The 21,991-nt window shown below is 41.1% G+C and overlaps 1 pseudogene; it reads right to left on the reverse strand.

Moving 5' to 3' along the window:
• Positions 1-7,517: 7,517 nt before the first annotated feature.
• LOC135568775 (COUP transcription factor 2-like) lies at positions 7,518-11,924 on the reverse strand (annotated as a pseudogene).
• Positions 11,925-21,991: the final 10,067 nt, after the last annotated feature.

A 21,991-nucleotide genomic window follows, 5' to 3' on the forward strand; every position in this document is an offset into this window, starting at 1 on the left:
TTGTTCGTCTGCAATATATAAAACAAATAATGGGTTGAATTTGCGTGAATTTGTATTTGAGAAAAATCGATCATGTTTGTATAGAATAAAAGATGTTGAGTTTGGATTGAAAAAATGTCAATTAAACAGAATTGAAATAATCACACCATCTATGTAATGTTACCGTAAAATTCAAAGAAAAACTTTAATCCATAAACAAGTTGTGGAGTTTAGAAGGTGAACCGATTGCATTATTTGCTCACAGATTACATTAAATTACGCAGTTACAGCCTGACAACTATTACTGTAATTACATATAGTTAAACAATACTAGTGACTCAATTTAATAATGACAATTTCCTTCCTTTATAATTCAATAATTGTCTCAAGACAGAAAATCCTACTATACACCTAGGTCACTATCTTTATTGATAGGTATATTCCTCTAGTTTTCACCTAGGTCACTATCTTTATTGATGATCTATTCTTCTAGTATACACCTAGGTCACTAGCTTTGTGATAGGTCTATTCATCAAAAGGGAGAACAATAAACAATTTTCTTGGGATGTAACAATTGAAATTTGAATAAATCCTAACTCAATACATTTTGAGGGTGAGGCTATAGAAATTTAGCGGGTAAACTGCTAAAGTGTTCCATCTGAATAAATCCTAACTCAATACATTTTGAGGGTGAGGCTATAGAAATTTAGCGGGTAAACTGCTAAAGTGTTCCATCTGAATAAATCCTAACTCAATACATTTTGAGGGTGAGGCTCTAGAAATTTAGCGGGTAAACTGCTAAAGTGTTCCATCTGAATAAATCCTAACTCAATACATTTTGAGGGTGAGGCTATAGAAATTCAGCGGGTCAACTGCTAAAGTGTTCCATCTCTTTAAACGCGTATTCACTCCGTCTATTATATTCATAGTCCTCCAACTCCAATCCGATAAACGACAGTCAATATAACTACAATTGGAATTTCTAAATTATACTCCTATAAATATTATAGGCCTGAAGTTTTGAACCTGCTACGCCGCATTCCTGGAATTGGCCGTTTGACAACTAAAGTTCAAAGGTCATGAAGAAAAGAGACTTGAAAAGAGGATTTCGAGTTGAGGTATGGGGTGATGTGGGTATTAACATCTTATCATCTATTTGACACATTTATCTCAACTGTTTTAACTGTTTTCTTTACATTTTCTTTGGAAGAAAGTAAGCCTATGACATCAACAGTTTGGGTCAACACCTGAAAATGAAAGCAATTTATAACACAAAAATAAAAACGTCATTCTGAGAATAACATTGCAGATCTCTTAAATATTTTTATTAAATACAAATGGCGTATGTTTATTTTGTATTTTATAAACGATCAACTATAATCAAATCACCGCAAAATGAACGTTTACATTACATCGAATCGAAAGGATTTTGGCCTCAGTGGCGGTGTTAGTGCCGTGACGGTAACCTATAGGTAGCCTCATATATAAAAGCGTAAAATTCCGTATGTTATTGGGCAAATAAAGTGTCTCAAGTTAATAAGGCTATTTATTTGACAAGGTCTTTGCTCTTGCTGCTTTTTAAGGCATCTCGTGTGTGGTCTGTCTAAAGTTTAGTGCATTACTAAAATGGCAGCATGACAGTAGCCTCGGACTAATGAGTAGAATTGTTATTCTTTCGATTTAAAACTCTAAACACAAACATTCGATAGGCCTACAAGGGTGAATAGGCCTGTTCATTAAAATAAATAAATCAATAAATGAATTATCTTTGAGGTCATATTTTCCTTAAATTTAGACTTGGTTTCCTCTACCGTAATCGCTCCTCTTTCACCCCAGCTGCCAAACTAACCGTGATTCAGATGACCATGCTACCCATGCTATATTACGGAGACGTAATGTATAGATCGGCAAGTAAGGGCGCTCTCGAGCGGCTAGATGTTCTTTACCATTCGGCCATCAGATTTGCCACCAATGCTCCTTATAGGACACATCACTGCGCTCCCTCCTCTGTAAACTGGTCATCTCTGTATACCCGTCGCAAGACCCACTGGTTGATGCTTATTTATAAAACCCCCTTAGGCCTCACTCCCCCCTATCTGAGATATCTACTGCAGCCCTCATCCTCCAAATACAACATCCGTTCTGCCAGTCACATTCTGTTAAAGGTCCCCAAAGCACACATCCCTGGGTCGCTCGTCTTTTCAGTTCGCTGCAGCTAGTGGACTGGAATGAGCTGCAACAAACGCTGAAACTAGACAGTTTTATCTCCATCTCTTCATTCAAAGACTCAATCATGGAAACTCTTACTGACAGTTGTGGCTGCTTTGTGTGATGTATTGTTGTCTCTACCTTCTTGCCCTTTGTGCTGTTGTCTGTGCCCAATAATGATTGTACCATGTTTTGTGTTGCTACCATGTTGTGCTGCTGCCATGGTGTGTTGTCCTGTGTTGCTGCCTCGTTATGTTGTTGTCTTAGGTCTCTTATGTAGTATTGCGTTGTCTCTCTTGTCTTGATGTGTGTTTTGTCCTGTATTTATGTTATGTATTCTTATTTTTAATCCCAGTCCCCGTCCCCGCAGGAGGTGCTAGGCCGTCATTGTAAATACGAATTTGTTCTTAACTGACTTGCCTAGTTAAATAAAGGTTAAATAAAAAATAAAAAAATAATTCAATGTTGGGACTAATTTAATGTTATTAGGCTTACAATATCTGATTGGTGCATAGGCGATTATAAAATAGATGTAGGCCAGGTCTAATAGTAGACTTTTAAACGAACAAGTACACGTATATTGTTATTTATAAATCAATATTACCTTCAGAAGCTGAACGTTTGTTCAAATAGTGGTGATAGACTGTCAATGGTATGCCCAAACAGAAAGCTTTCGCCTACCTATAACATATACTACGTATAGGCCAGTGAATGGTGGTAGGCTAAATATTGAGGTATTATTATATTGCGGTCCTTGCCGGTTTAACGTCGTGTGATACCGCTCTGAGGGGGCGCTCATTAGGTTGCTGTCCGTGCGCTAATACACGACCCTGCGGGAGCCAATCGTAATCGGCCGCCTGCTCTCACGCCCTGTTGACTAGAGTTTACCTGGCAACGCAACGATTTATAATCGAGATATTTAATAGACCGTGTTAGGCCTATAAACCTGGGCCAAATGTAGACCTAGTTCAGTGTAGATGTTGAAATAAACGGGGCGTAAATGAGAAATATTTGTCAATAAGCCTTCAAATAGGCCAAAAACAAGAAAATTCCACCACTCGTCAGCCTCCATCTGGTTAAGTAATGTTTCGTGAACAAAGTTAGACCTAGTACTAGTAAGTTGTCTGTACATTTGAAAGGAAACTATTGTTATTTAGTATTTTTCACTCATGAAAATACATCTGGGCTATTTTTATCCAAAGCGATATATGTTGTACGACCCATTGACTGCATGATTGCGTTTTGAATACAGTAGCTCTTTATGGTTGGTTGGCTTCTGAAATATCGTAACGTGAAATGGCAGAAACTCCAGTGGATGTTGACACCAGTATGGCGCCAGTCTAAGAAAGAGATTACTGTGATTTAGAACGACAAGTTGGAAGGAACAACTACTGATCACACCACGACAACACACACACACACACATACACACACACACACACACACTAACTAGAGACATTTGAATGAGAAATACCTTTTATTAATAAATCCTGATTTATAATTTAATATGGTATGGCAATACTTTGCCACAGTACATCAGAGTGTTGTTTCAAAATCAACAAACATCATTTGTATCAATAAAACATTCACACAAGCACATCAGTCATTTGCAGCAGCCACTGACAGTATTGAAGGTTACCAATACCCTGCAGTGATGCAGTATATGGCTGAGGAAGTCATTCCCAACCACACTGCTCATTACATCTGATGAATGACCCAGTGTTTAGTTGTCATTCACGCTGGAAACCCTAAAACCTAAAGGTGTATGGCTGAGGAAGTCATTCCCAACCACACTGCTCATTACATCTGATGAATGACCCAGTGTTTAGTTGTCCACGTGGAAACCTAAAAGGTGTATGGCTGAGGAAGTCATTCCCAACCACACTGCTCATTACATCTGATGAATGACCCAGTGTTTAGTTGTCCACGTGGAAACCCTAAAAGGTGTATGGCTGAGGAAGTCATTCCCAACCACACTGCTCATTACATCTGATGAATGACCCAGTGTTTAGTTGTCCGCGTGGAAACCTAAAAGGTGTATGGCTGAGGAAGTCATTCCCAACCACACTGCTCATTACATCTGATGAATGACCCAGTGTTTAGTTGTCCACGTGGAAACCCTAAAAGGTGTATGGCTGAGGAAGTCATTCCCAACCACACTGCTCATTACATCTGATGAATGACCCAGTGTTTAGTTGTCCACGTGGAAACCCTAAAAGGTGTATGGCTGAGGAAGTCATTCCCAACCACACTGCTCATTACATCTGATGAATGACCCAGTGTTTAGTTGTCCACGTGGAAACCCTAAAAGGTGTATGGCTGAGGAAGTCATTCCCAACCACACTGCTCATTACATCTGATGAATGACCCAGTGTTTAGTTGTCCACGTGGAAACCCTAAAAGGTGTATGGCTGAGGAAGTCATTCCCAACCACACTGCTCATTACATCTGATGAATGACCCAGTGTTTAGTTGTCCACGTGGAAACCCTAAAAGGTGTATGGCTGAGGAAGTCATTCCCAACCACACTGCTCATTACATCTGATGAATGACCCAGTGTTTAGTTGTCCACGTGAAACCCTAAAGGTGTATGGCTGAGGAAGTCATTCCCAACCACACTGCTCATTACATCTGATGAATGACCCAGTGTTTAGTTGTCCACGTGGAAACCCTAAAAGGTGTATGGCTGAGGAAGTCATTCCCAACCACACTGCTCATTACATCTGATGAATGACCCAGTGTTTAGTTGTCCACGTGGAAACCCTAAAAGGTGTATGGCTGAGGAAGTCATTCCCAACCACACTGCTCATTACATCTGATGAATGACCCAGTGTTTAGTTGTCCACGTGGAAACCCTAAAAGGTGTATGGCTGAGGAAGTCATTCCCAACCACACTGCTCATTACATCTGATGAATGACCCAGTGTTTAGTTGTCCACGTGGAAACCCTAAAAGGTGTATGGCTGAGGAAGTCATTCCCAACCACACTGCTCATTACATCTGATGAATGACCCAGTGTTTAGTTGTCCACGTGGAAAACCCTAAAAGGTGTATCTTCTTAAGGAGTGAAAATAGCTTTTTCATATTGACTTTATTTGTTAAGGATGTAGCAACGCAGGCAATCACCACATGAAAGTTACCAGATATATCCTGATACTTACAATGATGACTTAACTCATTTGAACTGTAACCTATCTGTCAGGGGGATGGTGGTAACATGAATATAGTTCTGTCAGGGGGATGGTGGTAACATGAATATAGTTCTGTCAGGGGGATGGTGGTACCATGAATATAGTTCTGTCAGGGGGATGGTGGTAACATGAATATAGTTCTGTCAGGAGGATGGTGGTAACATGAATATAGTTCTGTCAGGGGGGTGGTGGTGGTAACATGAATATAGTTCTGTCAGGGGGATGGTGGTAACATGAATATAGTTCTGTCAGGGGGGATGGTGGTAACATGAATATAGTTCTGTCAGGGGGATGGTGGTAACATGAATATAGTTCTGTCAGGGGATGGTGGTAACATGAATATAGTTCTGTCAGGGGGTGGTGGTAACATGAATATAGTTCTGTCAGGGGATGGTGGTACCATGAATATAGTTCTGTCAGGGGGATGGTGGTAACATGAATATAGTTCTGTCAGGGGGATGGTGGTAACATGAATATAGTTCTGTCAGGGGGATGGTGGTAACATGAATATAGTTCTGTCAGGGGGATGGTGGTAACATGAATATAGTTCTGTCAGGGGGATGGTGGTAACATGAATATAGTTCTGTCAGGGGGATGGTGGTAACATGAATATAGCTCTGTCAGGGGGATGGTGGTACCATGAATATAGTTCTGTCAGGGGATGGTGGTACCATGAATATAGTTCTGTCAGGGGGATGGTGGTAACATGAATATAGTTCTGTCAGGGGATGGTGGTAACATGAATATAGTTCTGTCAGGGGATGGTGGTAACATGAATATAGTTCTGTCAGGGGGGTGGTGGTAACATGAATATAGTTCTGTCAGGGGGATGGTGGTAACATGAATATAGTTCTGTCAGGGGGATGGTGGTAACATGAATATAGTTCTGTCAGGGGGATGGTGGTGGTAACATGAATATAGTTCTGTCAGGGGGATGGTGGTAACATGAATATAGTTCTGTCAGGGGGATGGTGGTAACATGAATATAGTTCTGTCAGGGGGATGGTGGTAACATGAATATAGTTCTGTCAGGGGGATGGTGGTACCATGAACTGGCGATATGGTACACTATACCAGCCAGAACGGAGTCAATAAGGACCGCGGGATCCAGACCCAGAACGGAGTCAATAAGGACCGCGGGATCCAGACCCAGAACGGAGTCAATAAGGACCGCGGGATCCAGACCCAGAACGGAGTCAATAAGGACCGCGGGATCCAGACCCAGAACGGAGTCAATAAGGACCATGGGATCCAGACCCAGAACGGAGTCAATAAGGACCATGGGATCCAGACCCAGAACGGAGTCAATAAGGACCATGGGATCCAGACCCAGAACGGAGTCAATAAGGACCGCGGGATCCAGACCCAGAACGGAGTCAATAAGGACCATGGGATCCAGACCCAGAACGGAGTCAATAAGGACCATGGGATCCAGACCCATTTCAACTACTAAGGGCTGTGAACAGTTGAACGGTTTGGGTCGCATGGGTTGTGAGGGTCTGTTACACTGATAAATGACAATATCCATCCAGACCTTTGCCATCTAGGACATCTGTGTGCTCAGATCATCTCTAATAGTATTAGAGTACCCCTGGACTACTGTGTTTATTGAAATATTTAAAGAAACTATTCATGTTTTAGTTCCATGTTTGGAGCACATTATACAAAAATACATGTATGGACAAAAGACAAAGTCGGAAAAAACCTACAACAATTCCCTTGTCATTTTCTTATCCAGGATCAAATGGAAAACATTTGTAAAAAATAAAAATCATTAACATGCACAATAAATATACATACAGGGTCAAATAAATACTCTATTTTGTTTCCCAAATCATGATTTGTGAGGAGGATCCCTGTCATTTAATTAGTCTCTTTTCATGCTTTAGAACAGTGGTTCCCAACCATGGGGGGACTAGGACCCCTGGGGGTACTTGGCCTAACCTCCGGGGTTACTGGAGAAGACTCATGAGACCATAGGCCTGCTAGTAAAATGCACCTGAGTGGGTACTCCAGGGGTACTCCGGGGGGACTCCAGGCGTACTCCAGAGGTACTCCAGGGGACTCCGGGGGGACTCCAGGGCTACTCCGGGGGGACTCCAGGCGTACTCCAGGGGTACTCCGGGGGACTCCAGGGGTACTCCAGAGGTACTCCAGGGGACTCCGGGCAGAGTAACATTTAGTTGCTGGTACAGTTACAGATAAAGGTTGTGAACCACTGCTTTAGAATGTTGCCTGTTCCTCTGACAGTATCTAAAGTTCCACCCATAGAACATTCTAGTTCTATGATTCCATTCCTGGTGTGTTCTGGAATGTTCTTATTCTACTGCATCGACATGTAAGGCCAATTAAAACTGCTTCCGGAAAGCAACATATCCCTAATGAGAGTTTCTATTGGTGTTTTTCCGACCAACCGGATGAAGAATAACTGTTCTATAACGGACGAGGAGACGGTGCGTAGAGAGGGCAGACGGAGTAGTAGCTTCCCAAACCGGTTCGGTTGGTTAGGGTACTGGCTCCTGATGTACTCTTCCAGGGCGCACTGGGACTTCTCCTGAATATCGTCCACGTGAGTCACGTCTGACAGACCGCACGCATCTATAAAAACAGAGAAATAAAATCAGAAATCATTATCAATAATATAGGCTTATCTTGTTAATGTACAATGCAATATTGGCTAATATTAGATCATCAATTAATCACAAATAACACAATGGCAGAGTTTACACAGGCAGCCCAATTCCCCTGTTCTCGTTTTTGCTCTTTTGATTCATCAAATCAGATCTTTAACCAATAATTGAGCAAAATATCAGAATTGGGCTGCTTGTCTATAATAACATGCCAGTAAATCCAGCCAACATGGCATAGACATTTAAATAACGCCTACGTTCAGCAATTTTTCGAAATCAATATTAATATAGGCTATTGTTTATACAGTATGTTGTATGCCTATAAACAGGTAGGCCCCTCCAATTTATGAAATCAATTTAACTGCTTTAAAAACAAGACAAAGCAAATTATGCCGTATTTGCTTAACTCAAAATGGCGCTACAGGGGCGTATCAATAGAACATGGCCCTCTCTTTGAATTGAAACGGGTCTATAATAATATGACAAACAGGCCTATATAACGTTCAGCCCTGTCTGCTAAATTAAACGGGTCTATAATAACATGACAGTCCTATATAACGTACAGCCCTGTCTGCTAAATTAAACAGGTCTATAATAACATGCCAGTCAGCCCTATTAAGCGGGTCTATAATAACATGATATAACGTTCAGCCCTGTCTGCTAAATTATACAGGTCTATAATAACATGACAGTCCTATATAACGTTCAGCCCTGTCTGCTAAATTAAACGGGTCTATAATAACATGACAGTCCTATATAACGTTCAGCCCTGTCTGCTAAATTAAACAGGTCTATAATAACATGACAGGCCTATATAACGTTCAGCCCTGTCTGCTAAATTAAACGGGTCTATAATAACATGCCAGTCCTATATAACGTTCAGCCCTGTCTGCTACATTAAACGGGTCTATAATAACATGACAGTCCTATATAACGTTCAGCCCTGTCTGCTACATTAAACAGGTCTATAATAACATGCCAGTCCTATATAACGTTCAGCCCTGTCTGCTAAATTAAACAGGTCTATAATAACATGAGCCCTGTCTGCTAAATTAAACGGGTCTATAATAACATGACAAACAGGCCTATATAACGTTCAGCCCTGTCTGCTAAATTAAACGGGTCTATAATAACATGACAAACAGGCCTATATAACGTTCAGCCCTGTCTGCTAAATTAAACGGGTCTATAATAACATGACAAACAGGCCTATATAACGTTCAGCCCTGTCTGCTAAATTAAACAGGTCTATAATAAAACATATATAACGAGCCCTGTCTGCTAAATTAAACAGGTCTAGTCCTATAATAACGTTATATAACAGCCCTGTCTGCTAAATTAAACGGGTCTATAATAACATGGCAAACAGGCCTATATAACGTACCAGGTAGAACCCTCTGTGGAAAGGGTTCTACCTGGAACCAAAGAGGTTCTACCTGGAACAAAATACTGTTATTCAAAGGATTCTCCTATGGGGACAGCCGAAGAACCCGTTTAGGTTCTAGATAGCACCCTTTGTTCTAAGTGTAGCAGCGCTACAATACAGGAGTGAGTAGAGGGCTATGTCCTTGTTCTACAACACGTGCACAGAACACTGCTCACGGCTCTGCGGTGACTAGTCTAATACTATTTGTTTTACACTCAAGGCATCCATCGACTTGAGTTGACGAAATACATGATTTGGTTTCATTTTTTATAGGACATAAAAAAATAATTGTTCATCTCGCCACCATAAGGCTTTTTAGACTCAGGCCTAGTTGTTTAAATAAATTATGGCATTTAAGAAATTCTGCAAAACGAAATTAAATATAGGTCGACTTATCTTTATTCTTTATTCTGAAATATTTCATTTTCTGTCGGTAATGGTTAAGTTGTGTGGCTGATGATAGGTGAATCATTTACATGTCTGTAGGTCATACACCTAACAAAAATAGCCTGTCAAATAGTTTGATAATAATCATTATTATTAGTTTGAAAATAAATCGAATGAATTAAATCAAACGCCAATAATATTATCCATCATATAATTCACAGGGGCCTATATAATAACCATGCTGAATTAATTATTGTAAAAAACAAATGTATAAAATCATCATATATTTATATAATTCACGAACGTTGTTTGAGTCCAATTGCCTCGATGTTATTGCAGGTATTTATAGTAGACCTATTACGTTTTCACATTCGGCATTCAACTCATAGGATTGGTTGAAAACTGAATTTGAGGGGTAATTGATATACTTCATTTGTGGTGATTTGGGGAACACAACTACAGCTGTTCCTGTTGCCGATGAGGATGATGCTTGTCTATGTTTAGGTCTGTATTGATACCAGTCATAGTAAACAGCAGTGAAGCATAGCGTTGTGTGTTTACCTGACGTAAAGAGAACTATAGCCTTAATGCAGCTGTACTCGGCTGAGTCAACATGCAGAACCTTCAGCTTCTCCACCTGCTCCTGGAAGATCCGGATATGGTCCATGAAAGACACGACTCTCTCCGCCGACATGGGGCGGCATGCAGCCCTGCCGCGGCCAGGAGAGGAGCCACATGCACCGGCATTGAGCACCGGGCCGCGTTCAGCACGAACAACTCGCTCCAAGTGAGCCGGAGCAGGGCGACCTGGTCGGTGATCTGGAGGTCGGGGAAGAAGGGGATGTTTCGGGCCCACTCCACCGCCGAGAACAGCATCCGGGCGGCCAGCTCACAGATGTTCTCGATTCCCACGAGGTTGTTGGACTGCATACACTGCGTGCTGTATCTGGATGTGGGGTAGGGCTCGGCTCGCATGAGCAAGGAGATGTATCCAGAAAGGTAGGAGTGGCATTGGAGAGGGTCTCCGTTGGTTATGGAGAACTGACCGTGGTACGGTTGAGTAGGCAGCATCCTCCCTCTCTGAACCGCTGTGATACAACGAGACAGAGACAGTATTAATGTCTGGTAGGTAACGGTGCGTTGGCCTATAAGGTGACGTATCAGTATTAATGTCTGGTAGGTAACGGTGCGTTGGCCTACAAGGTGACAGATACTATTGGTAAGTATATTGAATAACGGTGTCAGTCTGAATACATGCCTACCAATCCTGATGGAACAAAAGGGTTCTATCGCTTGCTTCATACAAGGTTCTATATTCTATTATAACTCTTTTTTTTCTAAGCGTGTAGAAACACACAACCCATTGCCTTTATTCCTCTGAGACAATAAACTCATCGACAAAAACAGCATGGAGACTATTATTAGCAGCTCAATAATGGAGATTTAACAGTGTTATATTATCGTATAGCCTATCTGAACTACACGTATGAATATGTTGTTATAATGTAGTGAGTATATGAACCTTATCTTTAGAGAATCTGTTTTGGTTTTAAATCATTGGCTTCTAGTGACTACAGCTACAGACTATAGTGACCTAAAGAGAGATGAGAAACAAGCTTGTTTACCTTCTCTCCGCATTCCCACTTTGACACATTTCTTGAGGCGGCAGTACTGGCATTGATTCCTGTGGTGTTGATCAATGGGACAGTTCCTGGTAGCGCGGCAGGTGTAGCCGAGGTTCCGTCTGACGCTCCGTTTGAAGAAGCTCTTACACCCCTCACATGTCAACTGACCATAGTGCTTCCCGCTGGATTTATCCCCGCACACCACACACTCGATCTGCTGAGGCTGTTGTTTGTCCGTGGAGTTAGTCGACGTTTGGCTAGTGATAGATTGAGATGTATTGCTTGAATGAGCGCCTTGGGGTGTCTGACGTGTTGAGGGGATATCCAGAGAGGATGTGGGATTGAGGTGTCCCGTTAGGTCGGTAGAGAGGATAACGGTTCGCCTTGAGAGACCGGGGAAGAGATTCCGTCTGGAGAGTCGCGGGCGACATCTTCCTCTCCGTTTCTCCACGTTACCATTGCCATATCTATCCGTTAATGTTTCCAAAACTTTCCGTTTCGTTGTTACCCCAGTGTGCTGCCCGTCGACAAGTAAAGGCACAAATATATAAATACTAAATTATTGCACCATTGTATTCAGTAATTAAGATGCTTAAAGCATAACAGTGTGTAAAGTGACGGCGGTTGATGAACGCGTGAGAAATCTGACTGAATATATTTAACCTCTCAGAAAATTAGAGTAACATTACTAAATAGCATAAAACACTCTGTGATGCACCATCAGAAACACAAAGGGAAAAACACACTAAAACACACTTGCATCTAGTCAAAATCCACACTGTAGTCAGAGCATTCCCGTTTTCAAAATGTGAGTCATTCTCTATTCCCTCTATCCAACCCAGTAAAACTGTGCTCACTAATCAGATATCCCGTGTTGTATGGCGGTGACGCAGCAACTAGAACTGGGTTAATGAAAACAGCTGCACCGTGGCTCGTGCTATTCCAATGAGTTACAAATGATCGTAAAAAGCAAGACAACGGCGAGAGAAAGCGGATTTTGATGATGGCTGGACGTGTCCTGTAGAATGGGATAATGTGCTTGGACAAAACGGGTGTGCCTCTGACGTCTCCATTGAGCGGGTCAGCCATATAAGGAGCGAGGAAGTCCTTTGGTCCGTGCGCGAATGGAGTAGACCTAGTACCAGGTGGAAACTAGGCCTATTGATTTACCGGAATGATGCTTTGTTAGAGTTCTGATTGGTTTTGGAGAGATCGGGGTTCAGAGAGATGAACTAGCATGCCGCACATTCATTGGTGTATTTCTGATAACACAGCTCTATATCTCCCTGTGTGTCTGTGTATATATAGCCTACCACTGGGGATTAAACGGCTCTATACAAATGGATACATTGGATGTATGTGATTTATTCGTTGTTTATTGTTATGATATTACATTTAGACAGCATACTGGTTGTAGTACATGTCGTTTCCTCTATTAGGTTGTAACATTGATGAATGGAAACGCTTTTAAGCACCAATAAGAGCACATAATGAGATATCGCAGTAATCTGATGCCCCCTAGCGGCAGAGCGGGTTTGTTGGTCGGTAATCTGTTTCCCCCCTTGTAATTCTTAAAAACGGCAAACTATTTACGAGCAAATGTGAGTTATCCAGGGCTCTCTTCTAAGGTTGGGATTACAACTCTATGAGGGGAAATGGCACAGTGGCAAACACCATACATCTCTCTAGTAACTTGAGATTTTAGTGCACTCATATGAGAAAATATTTTTCAGTTCCATATTCATCTTTTCAGCTCACAGAGTTGACTGATGACCTATATATTACGCCAAGGCTGTCACTGCTCGTTCTTCAGCAGCCCAGCCTACTGTATTAGAAAGCATCCACCAAGATGTGAATGGTGTTTCTCTGTTGTGATTTACTGTAGTAGCTAAATACTATTGGTGTTAACTGTAGTCAACTACACACAGTAATTACATGTCCCAGACCAATCTGGGCCTCTGCTTGTTGAGAGAGCACCAGGCAGATGTCCCAGACCAATCAGGGGCTCTACTTGCTGAGAGAGCAGCAGGCAGATGTCCCAGACCAATCAGGGGCTCTACTTGTTGAGAGACAGCACCAAGCAGATGTCCCAGACCAATCAGAGGCTCTACTTGTTGAGAGAGCACCAGGCAGATGTCCCAGACCAATCAGGGGCTCTACTTGCTGAGAGAGCACCAGGCAGATGTCCCAGACCAATCAGGGGCTCTACTTGTTGAGAGGGCACCAGGCAGATGTCCCAGACCAATCAGAGGCTCTACTTGCTGAGAGAGCACCAGGCAGATGTCCCAGACCAATCAGGGGCTCTACTTGTTAAGAGAGCACCAGGCAGATGTCCCAGACCAAATCTGGGGCTCTGCTTGTTGAGAGAGCACCAAGCAGATGTCCCAGACCAATCAGGGGCTCTACTTGTTGAGAGATCACTAGGCAGATGTCCCAGACCAATCAGGGGATCTACTTGCTGAGAGAGATCACTAGGCAGATGTCCCAGACCAATCAGGGGCTCTACTTGCTGCTGACAGAGCACTAGGCAGATGTCCCAGACCAATCAGGGGCTCTACTTGTTAAGAGAGCACTAGGCAGATGTCCCAGACCAATCAGGGGCTCTACTTGCTGCTGACAGAGCACTAGGCAGATGTCCCAGACCAATCAGGGGCTCTACTTGCTGAGAGAGCACCAAGCAGATGTCCCAGACCAATCAGGGACTCTACTTGCTGAGAGAGCACCAGGCAGATGTCCCAGACCAATCAGGGGCTCTACTTGTTGAGAGAGCACCAGGCAGATGTCCCAGACCAATCAGGGGCTCTACTTGCTGAGAGAGCACCAGGCAGATGTCCCAGACCAATCAGGGGCTCTACTTGTTGAGAGACAGCACCAAGCAGATGTCCCAGACCAATCAGAGGCTCTACTTGTTGAGAGAGCACCAAGCAGATGTCCCAGACCAATCAGGGACTCTACTTGCTGAGAGAGCACCAGGCAGATGTCCCAGACCAATCAGGGGCTCTACTTGTTGAGAGAGCACCAGGCAGATGTCCCAGACCAATAAGGGGCTCTACTTGTTGAGAGGGCACCAAGCAGATGTCCCAGACCAATCAGGGGCTCTACTTGCTGAGAGAGCACCAGGCAGATGTCCCAGACCAATCAGGAGCTCTACTTGCTGAGAGAGCACCAGGCAGATGTCCCAGACCAATCAAAGGGAGGTTTAACATCAAATGTTCCATTGGTATGGAGATTACTATCTTGTCGGTAGCAGCAGCTTAAACCTCTCCATCTCTCTATTTTCAATTCAATTGAAAGGACTTTATTGGCTTGGGAAAAATATGTTGGCATTGCCAAAGCAAATGGAATAGACAATAAACAAGGGGAATAAACACTCAGAACTGAACAGTAAACATTACACTCACAAGTTAAAAGTTTTTTTTAAAGTTTGAAAGATCCCCATCTCTCGCTCTCCCTCCATTTTCTTGTTGTGTGGTGTTATCTATAGATGTGAATCACTTTCCCTCTACAGTTGTTAACATGTTATGATCTGGCCTCCTGCTGGAAGTCTGCAGCATCAAGTCCAGCAACACATCATGGCAGCTAATCCTTCCACCCCTCAGCAGCACCATATGGTCATCAGATAAATCCACTGAGAGAGACAGACAGACAGACAGACAGACAGACAGACAGACAGACAGACAGACAGACAGACAGACAGACAGACAGACAGACAGACAGACAGACAGACAGACAGACAGACAGACAGACAGACAGACAGACAGACAGACAGAGACAGGCTGCAGACAGGCCTCAGACAGACAGACTGCAGAGAGACAGACAGATAGATAGACAGATAGATAGACAGATAGATAGATAGATAGATAGATAGATAGATAGATAGATAGATAGATAGTCTGTATGAGATCAGAGCATCAATAGGGAGGTGATCTGATGATCCTCAACCTTGGCTGCCATTGGAGCTAATAGTAAATCCAGTTAGCCAAGTTAAGCAGGGCAAATCCTTGGCAACAATAGTCAAGCTTAGTGCCCTTCAGCTACAGCATCAACCATTCCAATAATTACTCCCTACAGCCCTTACTATTGACCGGAGTTGACCAAAACAGAATCACTCCCTACAGCCCTTACTATCGACCGGAGTTGACCAAAACAGAATCACTCCCTACAGCCCTTACTATTGACCGGAGTTGACCAAAACAGAATCATTCCCTATTGCCCTTACTATTGGCCGGAGTTGACCAAAACAGAATCACTCCCTACAGCCCTTACTATTGGCCGGAGTTGACCAAAACAGAATCATTCCCTACTGCCCTTACTATTGGCCGGAGTTGACCAAAACAGAATCACTCCCTACAGCCCTTACTATTGGCCGGAGTTGACCAAAACAGAATCACTCCCTACTGCCCTTACTATTGGCCGGAGTTGACCAAAACAGAATCATTCCCTACTGCCCTTACTATTGACCGGAGTTGACCAAAACAGAATCATTCCCTACTGCCCTTACTATTGGCCGGAGTTGACCAAAACAGAATCATTCCCTACAGTCCTTACTATTGACCGGAGTTGACCAAAACAGAATCATTCCCTACTGCCCTTACTATTGACCGGAGTTGACCAAAACAGAATCATTCCCTACTGCCCTTACTATTGACCGGAGTTGACCAAAACAGAATCATTCCCTACTGCCCTTACTATTGACCGGAGTTGACCAAAACAGAATCATTCCCTACTGCCCTTACTATTGACCGGAGTTGACCAAAACAGAATCATTCCCTACTGCCCTTACTATCGACCGGAGTTGACCAAAACAGAATCATTCCCTACTGCCCTTACTATTGGCCGGAGTTGACCAAAACAGAATCACTCCCTACTGCCCTTACTATCGACCGGAGTTGACCAAAACAGAATCACTCCCTACTGCCCTTACTATTGACCGGAAACCAAATTCAATTGAAGTGTCTGTTTTTAGAAGTTATTTTCTGTATGGCACAAGTTGTAATAACACATGGAACATGACACAGCTGTAAGAGTAGCCTTTACTGCCTGAGTAAATGACTGGAGATGGGACAATATCATGTCCCACAACCCCAAGGATCTCTCTTTCCAGTGGAAAACATTTTAGTTACACGGCAAGATACAAAACACACTAAACAGACGCATTGTGGCAGAGTTTAACAAGACATATTTACAAACTAACAGACATATACAATAATACTACTACTACTAGTATTAATATAACTACAACTATTACTACTAGTAGAAAACATGTAGTATTTGTCTCCACTGGCTACTACTACTAGTAGAAAACATGCAGTATTTGTCTCCACTGGTTACTACTACTAGTAGAAAACATGCAGTATTTGTCTGATGGCTACTACTACTAGTAGAAAACATGCAGTATTTGTCTGATGGCTACTACTATTAGTAGAAAACATGCAGTATTTGTCTGATGGCTACTACTACTAGTAGAAAACATGAAGTATTTGTCTGATGGCTACTACTACTAGTAGAAAACATGCAGTATTTGTCTGATGGCTACTACTACTAGTAGAAAACATGCAGTATTTGTCTGATGGCTACTACTACTACTAGAAAACATGTAGTATTTGTCTCCACTGGCTACTACTACTAGTAGAAAACATGCATTATTTGTCTGATGGCTACTACTAGAAAACATGCAGTATTTGTCTGATGGCTACTACTACTAGTAGAAAACATGCAGTATTTGTCTGATGGCTACTACTACTAGTAGAAAACATGCAGTATTTGTCTGATGGCTACTACTACTAGTAGAAAACATGCAGTATTTGTCTGATGGCTACTACTACTAGTAGAAAACATGCAGTATTTGTCTGATGGCTACTACTACTAAAAAACATGTAGTATTTGTCTCCACTGGCTACTACTACTAGTAGAAAACATGCAGTATTTGTCTGATGGCTCTACTACTAGAAAACATGCAGTATTTGTCTGATGGCTACTACTACTAGTAGAAAACATGCAGTATTTGTCTCCACTTGATGGCTACTACTACTAGTAGAAAACATGCAGTATTTGTCTCCACTGGCTACTACTACTAGTAGAAAACATGTAGTATTTGTCTGATGGCTACTACTAGTAAAAACATGAGTATTTGTCTCCACTGGCTACTACTAGTAGAAAACATGTAGTATTTGTCTCCACTGGCTACTACTACTAGAAAACATGTAATATTTGTCTACACTGGTTACTACTACTAGAAAACATGTAGTATTTGTCTCACTGGCAAACTACTAGAAAACATGTAGTATTTGTTTCCACTGGCTACTACTACTAGTAGAAAACATGCAGTATTTGTCATGGCTACTACTACTAGTAGAAAACATGTACTATTGTCTGATGGCTAGTACTAGTAGAAAACATGTAGTATTTGTCTCCACTGGCTACTACTACTAGTAGAAAACATGCAGTATTTGTCTGATGGCTACTACTACTAGTAGAAAACATGCAGTATTTGTCTAATGGCTACTACTACTACTAGTAGAAAACATGCATATTTGTCTACCTGGCTACTACTACTAGTAGAAAACATGCAGTATTTGTCTGATGGCTACTACTACTAGTAGAAAACATGCAGTATTTGTCTAATGGCTACTACTACTAGTAGAAAACATGCAGTATTTGTCTGATGGCTACTACTACTAGTAGAAAACATGCAGTATTTGTCTAATGGCTACTACTACTAGTAGAAAACATGCAGTATTTGTCTGATGGCTACTACTACTACTACTAGAAAACATGCAGTATTTGTCTCCACTGGCTACTACTACTAGTAGAAAACATGCAGTATTTGTCTAATGGCTACTACTACTAGTAGAAAACATGCAGTATTTGTCTAATGGCTACTACTACTAGTAGAAAACATGCAGTATTTGTCTAATGGCTACTACTACTACTACTAGAAAACATGCAGTATTTGTCTAATGGCTACTACTAGTAGAAAACATGCAGTATTTGTCTGATGGCTACTAGTACTACTAGAAAACATGCAGTATTTGTCTGATGGCTACTACTACTACTAGAAAACATGCAGTATTTGTCTAATGGCTACTACTAGTAGAAAACATGCAGTATTTGTCTGATGGCTACTACTACTACTACTAGAAAACATGCAGTATTTGTCTAATGGCTACTACTACTACTAGAAAACATGCAGTATTTGTCTGATGGCTACTACTACTACTAGAAAACATGGTCTGATGGCTACTACTACTACTAGAAAACATGCAGTATTTGTCTGATGGCTACAACTAGTAGAAAACATGCAGTATTTGTCTAATGGCTACTACTACTACTAGAAAACATGCAGTATTTGTCTGATGGCTACTACTACTAGTAGAAAACATGCAGTATTTGTCTGATGGCTACTACTAGTAGAAAACATGCAGTATTTGTCTGATGGCTACTACTACTACTACTAGAAAACATGCAGTATTTGTCTAATGGCTACTATTACTACTACTAGAAAACATGCAGTATTTGTCTGATGGCTACTACTAGTAGAAAACATGCAGTATTTGTCTAATGGCTACTACTACTAGTAGAAAACATGCAGTATTTGTCTGATGGCTACTACTACTACTAGAAAACATGCAGTATTTGTCTAATGGCTACTACTAGTAGAAAACATGCAGTATTTGTCTGATGGCTACTACTAGAAAACATGCAGTATTTGTCTGATGGCTACTACTACTAGTAGAAAACATGCAGTATTTGTCTCCACTGGCTACTACTACTAGTAGAAAACATTTAGTATTTGTCTGATGGCTACTACTACTAGTAGAAAACATGCAGTATTTGTCTCCACTGGCTACTACTACTAGTAGAAAACATGTAGTATTTGTCTGATGGCTACTACTACTAGTAGAAAACATGCAGTATTTGTCTCCACTGGCTACTACTAGTAGAAAACATGTAGTATTTGTCTCCACTGGCTACTACTACTAGAAAACATGTAATATTTGTCTACACTGGTTACTACTACTAGAAAACATGTAGTATTTGTCTCCACTGGCAACTACTACTAGAAAACATGTAGTATTTGTTTCCACTGGCTACTACTACTAGTAGAAAACATGCAGTATTTGTCTGATGGCTACTACTACTAGTAGAAAACATGTAGTATTTGTCTGATGGCTACTACTAGTAGAAAACATGTAGTATTTGTCTCCACTGGCTACTACTACTAGTAGAAAACATGCAGTATTTGTCTGATGGCTACTACTACTAGTAGAAAACATGCAGTATTTGTCTAATGGCTACTACTACTACTAGTAGAAAACATGCAGTATTTGTCTAATGGCTACTACTACTAGTAGAAAACATGCAGTATTTGTCTGATGGCTACTACTACTAGTAGAAAACATGCAGTATTTGTCTAATGGCTACTACTACTAGTAGAAAACATGCAGTATTTGTCTGATGGCTACTACTACTAGTAGAAAACATGCAGTATTTGTCTAATGGCTACTACTACTAGTAGAAAACATGCAGTATTTGTCTGATGGCTACTACTACTACTACTAGAAAACATGCAGTATTTGTCTCCACTGGCTACTACTACTAGTAGAAAACATGCAGTATTTGTCTAATGGCTACTACTACTAGTAGAAAACATGCAGTATTTGTCTAATGGCTACTACTACTAGTAGAAAACATGCAGTATTTGTCTAATGGCTACTACTACTACTACTAGAAAACATGCAGTATTTGTCTAATGGCTACTACTAGTAGAAAACATGCAGTATTTGTCTGATGGCTACTAGTACTACTAGAAAACATGCAGTATTTGTCTGATGGCTACTACTACTACTAGAAAACATGCAGTATTTGTCTAATGGCTACTACTAGTAGAAAACATGCAGTATTTGTCTGATGGCTACTACTACTACTACTAGAAAACATGCAGTATTTGTCTGATGGCTACTACTACTAGTAGAAAACATGCAGTATTTGTCTGATGGCTACTACTACTACTAGAAAACATGCAGTATTTGTCTGATGGCTACTACTACTACTAGAAAACATGCAGTATTTGTCTGATGGCTACAACTAGTAGAAAACATGCAGTATTTGTCTAATGGCTACTACTACTACTAGAAAACATGCAGTATTTGTCTGATGGCTACTACTACTAGTAGAAAACATGCAGTATTTGTCTGATGGCTACTACTAGTAGAAAACATGCAGTATTTGTCTGATGGCTACTACTACTACTACTAGAAAACATGCAGTATTTGTCTAATGGCTACTATTACTACTACTAGAAAACATGCAGTATTTGTCTGATGGCTACTACTAGTAGAAAACATGCAGTATTTGTCTAATGGCTACTACTACTAGTAGAAAACATGCAGTATTTGTCTGATGGCTACTACTACTACTAGAAAACATGCAGTATTTGTCTAATGGCTACTACTAGTAGAAAACATGCAGTATTTGTCTAATGGCTACTACTACTAGTAGAAAACATGCAGTATTTGTCTGATGGCTACTACTACTACTAGAAAACATGCAGTATTTGTCTAATGGCTACTACTAGTAGAAAACATGCAGTATTTGTCTGATGGCATGGTGAACTCTCTCCAAGCAGGGCCAACACACCCTCATTAGACCCAGTACAAAGTCATATTTAACCTTTAACCCTAAAGCCACAGAGTCATCATCCCTATGAAGGATTACCCCACATACACACTCATTACCGGACTGACAGTAATACACACAGCAGTTCACACACACACACACACACACACACACACACACACACACACACACACACACACACACACACACACACACACACACACACACACACACACACACACACACACACACACACACACACCAGATTAAGGGTGTTTTGTGGAAAGCTTTCAGGATAAAGTAAAACAAGAAGGGTTTCAAATCTACCAGTAATTTACCAAAGTTACTGTAATATTCAGTCATTTTGGTAATTAACAGGTAATCTATGGCAATCTATGGTAACTTTTGTAATTCATATATTGTATCCATATTGTCCATGAGTTTTTAGTAGATAGTCAATATTGTTAAAGAGAAAATTAATTCATGAACAAAAGCATCTGATCAACAATGACATTTTATTTTCAGTTAACTCTACAGTTTGGCGGCAAAGCTTTACTTTTTCAACATGTTGTTGTGTTACAAATTTAAAATAAAATTGATTTAATTGAGAGAGAAAAAATGGTAAACGATCTACACAAAATATTCTGTTAGGTCAAAGTAGAATAAAAATTCTAACATTTGTGAAAGAAATATGGAAAAATAAAACAGTATTATATCTTGATTTAATATGTATTTAACCACGAGTCAATACATGTTAGAATCACCTTCGGCAGCGATTACACCTGTGAGTTTAAGAGCATTGGGTTAGGGTTAGAGCATTGGGTTAGGGTTAGAGCATTGGGTTAGGGTTAGAGTTAGAGCATTGGGTTAGGGTTAGGGTTAGAGCATTGGGTTAGGGTTAGGGTATTGGGTTAGGGTTAGAGCATTGG

Source organism: Oncorhynchus nerka, unplaced genomic scaffold (assembly GCF_034236695.1).
Source record: "Oncorhynchus nerka isolate Pitt River unplaced genomic scaffold, Oner_Uvic_2.0 unplaced_scaffold_1396, whole genome shotgun sequence".
NCBI classification, from domain to species: Eukaryota; Metazoa; Chordata; class Actinopteri; order Salmoniformes; family Salmonidae; genus Oncorhynchus; species Oncorhynchus nerka.